The sequence below is a fragment of the Eutrema salsugineum genome, unplaced genomic scaffold (assembly GCF_000478725.1).
Source record: "Eutrema salsugineum unplaced genomic scaffold, Eutsalg1_0 scaffold_12, whole genome shotgun sequence".
Classification (NCBI taxonomy): domain Eukaryota; kingdom Viridiplantae; phylum Streptophyta; class Magnoliopsida; order Brassicales; family Brassicaceae; genus Eutrema; species Eutrema salsugineum.
In genome coordinates, this window is record NW_006256895.1 from 6,814,287 (window position 1) to 6,818,273 (window position 3,987).

Sequence of the window (3,987 nt, forward strand, 5' to 3'; positions counted from 1 at the left end):
CTCCTAACTTGGAGTGTTTTGCGAATGGATGTGCGGGTTGGCTTCTCTTGTTTCTAGGCCGCATCACCAGGTAGAAAAGTTGGGGACTTCAACTCTTGGCCTGTACTTCTTTTGCTGCGGCCTGGACATCTTTCACTAGGTAGCATGCCCAGGCCGGAGTAAATTGCGAGTCCCGCTGCGGGCTGGGCTCTTCTTGATCCAAACCGCACACCTATGTAGCACTGAGGCGTTCTCCAAGTTTTTCTGCCTTAAACACTTCTCTCAGATCTCTCACATGCTCCATTCCCTTCATCACTGAGCTATGTCCTCCAAAAAGCACCTAGAAGCTGATACCAACCCACAAAACCCATCATAAGATCCTAAGACATAGAAGGAATTGAGAGAAAGGAAGAAAAAGATTATATACGAGGATTAGCTTGGGGTGTCTCCCAAGAGCACTTTGTTTAAAGTCACTAAGTTTGACTTTCACAAACCTGTTTTCAGCTGGGGTGAGGTTGAGCACTGATGCTCTTCAGCACTTCAATGGTCCTGAGCAAGAAAGCTGAGTTGGTTTGCTGCCTTTGGGAACCATTAGACCCTTGTCCTTGAGATCCCACCTTGAGACCTTTGTCCACCAGCTCTTGAATACCATCTGGGTCTTTATCAAAGATGGCCCTTGTGAGACATGCCCTCACTTCAGCAAACAGACCTGGCTTCCCATTGCAATCCAGCTTATACTTCAGAGAACCATCATCATCAACCCAAGGAGTGAGATCAAAGTCTTGAGAAGAAAGATCAGGTTTAATACTCTTGTCTTCTGATGCTGAGCCATCACTTTTGGTGTTAATCATCCTTAGATCACTAAGTGTAGGAGACCATGAGAGCAAGATGTCTTCTTCTCTGATCAATGGCTGTTCAGTCCCATCCTTGTAAACAGAGTTGGTGTGAGGTTCTTTTTCCATTTCCACAGCTGAAAGAGATTGGGATCCACCTAAAATCCCAGCACTTCCTACATACTTCATCTCAAGTACCTTAGGGGGTTCTATCTCTTGAACAACTGATCCACAAAATTCAGCTAAAGGTGGTTGAACAGGGTAAAAGGCATCCTTATCCACCTTTGTAAGCACCACTCTTTGAGTATCAAAGTCAATCATTGCACCAGTGGTGTTGAGAAATGCAGTTCCAAGCAATAGGGGGAGCTCTTTGGTCTTCTTCATCTTCATGATCACAAAATCAGTGGGAATTATGCATTCACCAACTTGAAGTGGATAGTCTTCTAAAAATCCATATGGTTTCTTGGAGTAGGAATCACCAAAGGTGATAGAAGAGGGGTAGGACGTTATAGACTTGACCTTTAGCTTCTCCATCATATCTTTAGACATTATACTCACACTTGAGCCTGAATCACACAAAGCATTCTCAACTCTAAAGTTTCCAAGAGTGCAAGAGATGGTGAACTTCCCTGGGTTGCCTAGCTTTGGGAGGGAGGTGGGCTTCATCTGAGTTGATTCAGAGGTGGAGGCACAATCTGTTAGCTTTGCTTGACCAGTTGGATGCTCCTTTGTTTCAATAGACACTGAATCATTCCCTTGCTGAACAGAAAGAACTGAACCGGCTGCCCCCACACTTTTGCTCTCAATGTCCTCATTGAGTTCATGTAAGAAGCCAATGAAATCATCTATAATGGTGTCCTCATCTACTTGAGTGTGTGCATTCTCAGTAAAAACTTGACCATAAAGGAGGTCTTCAATCTCTTGCACAGCAGCTGAATGGTCCTCACTGGAGTAGATGGCATTGCAATAATCTTTTGAGTTTTGAAGAGCTTTACCAGGAAGAGAGACTTGTGGTTCAGAAGTGCAGATGCCCTTGTTCTTTTTAATAGACTTTAGTTCAGTACCTAGTGTCTCCAGGTCAGATACCATCTTTTGTTGTCCTAGTAAGAGCTGTTGGAGAAGAACATTGAAATCAGGACTTTGTTGAACAGTTGGTGGGCCAAAACCAGGAGGTGGAGCCTTTGGCTGTAGGCTGACTTGATTTGTGAAGCTATTCCCTTGATTCTGAACCGCTGGTTGCTGAAAACCCTGTTGACCTTGGGAGTTACCTTGGTACTGATTCTGTTGAACAAAGCTTTGAGGAGGGTATATTTGGTCTTGGGGGTTGGCCACATTGTTGCTCCTATAGGACAAGTTCTGGTGGTTGTTGAAGTTATTGTAACCATTGAACGTGTTTTGATTTCCAATGAAGTGCAACTCCTCTTGAGTGAGACCCTCTTCATTGATATTTGTGAAGCATCTCTTCTCCTCACTCACATAGTGTATAGGCTTTTGAGTGGCAGCTAGGGCTTTGTCAAGCTTTATATTCAACACTTTAAACTTCTCTTCCAGCTCTTGGTGTCTACCAGAATCTTCTCCTCTATAGCTTCTATCATAATCTTCCCCATAAGTGTCTTGGCTCATGGCTAAGTTCTCAACAAGTTCCATAGCTGCATTGATTTCTTTTGCCAAGAAATTTCCATTTGATGCTGTGTCCAACTGAATCCTGATCTTAGGAACAGCTCCTCTATACAAAGTGCTAAGGAGAGAGGCTTCTGAAAAGCCATGATGTGGACACTTATTTGTGTAGCTTCTAAACCTGTCCAAAGCTTCTCCAAAGGTCTCATTAGAATGTTGAGTGAAGCTGGAAATCTGGTTCCTTAGCTTTGCAGTCCTTGAGCTTGAGAAGAACTTGGATAGAAAGGCAATCTTGCATTGCTCCCATGTGTGGATGGATCCTCTTGGGAGGTTCTTTTCCCACTGATGTGCCTTATCTCCAAGGCTGAATGGGAACAATCTCAGTTTGAAACTGTCTTCAGATACCCCATTGATCTTAGTGAGATCACAAACTCTGTCAAACTGATCCAGATGCTCCAAGGGATCCTCCATAGGTAAGCCATGGAACTTCTGATTCTGAACCATATTGATCAAAGAGGCCTTCACCTCAAAGTTGTTGTTTTGGACAGGAGGTGGCCTGATTCCTGCTCCATACTGGTGTGCATAAGCTCGGTCATTCTCACCAACAAAGACTGGTTGGGGCTGATGACGTATGGGTGGGTTTGGGTGGGGCTGTGGTGGATTAACCTGAGGTCGGTCTTGGTTCTGGTTACCCTGAGCGTGTCCCTGATGGACCTGAGCCTGTTGAGCCTGAATTCCAATCCCATTACCAGCTCTTTGACCTTGATCAGCTTCTTGAGCCTGATGCTCATTCCCAACTTGCTGATTCATTCCTAACCTCTCCAAGTGAACAGCTCTTTCTCTTTGTCTTCTGGCTTGGCTTCTTGTGATCATAAACCTGAAAACAAAGACAGAGCTTGAAAGGTGATCAGTAAAACAAAATAAACTTGATCTCAAAAACTATATCAGAAACTAATGCTAACAATCCCCACACAATATGGCAACGGCGCCAATTGATAACTAAGAGTTTTGAGGCTCTTAGATGGGGGTATCAATCCCCTTGTCAAAGTAGTATAAGGGGTGTCAATCCATATGTGTGGTAGTTAGGCACTAGTTTATGTGATAGGTTCTTAAGTCAAGTAATCAAAGATGAGTTTTGTGAAACCAGCAACAAGAAAGCATAAAACAAGAAACAAACAAGCTATGATTAATGAACTAAGCAAGCAAACAAAACAAGATGATGGTGATTAAGCAAATGATAAAAGCTAAACCTCTAGATGTGATCATTGATTAGGGTGCTTTAGATATTGAATCATGATGCTAAGAACATAATGCAACACTTGCTACTCTTTAGTCTAGGCTTCTTAATCAGATTAATTCATTCCCATGACAATAATCCCTTTGCAAATCACTTAATCAAGTCTAACAACCATTAGATATAATCAAGCAATCAGCAAGCATAATGCATCAAGCCTAATAAGTGACCAAACGATCTCTCAACCAAGAAGACTGAATCTTATACAGAAAGACATAACAAGCAATTCACATGATCTCAACATTTCACTTAGAACTCTAATCT

At 42.8% G+C, this 3,987-nt stretch overlaps 1 non-coding gene across 1 annotated transcript; it reads left to right on the forward strand.

The window, feature by feature from the left end:
• Positions 1-2,571: 2,571 nt before the first annotated feature.
• On the forward strand, positions 2,572-2,678 carry LOC112089536. The gene has a single exon (XR_002901174.1). It is a non-coding gene; the product is annotated as a small nucleolar RNA R71 (small nucleolar RNA).
• The last annotated feature ends 1,309 nt before the right edge of the window (positions 2,679-3,987 follow it).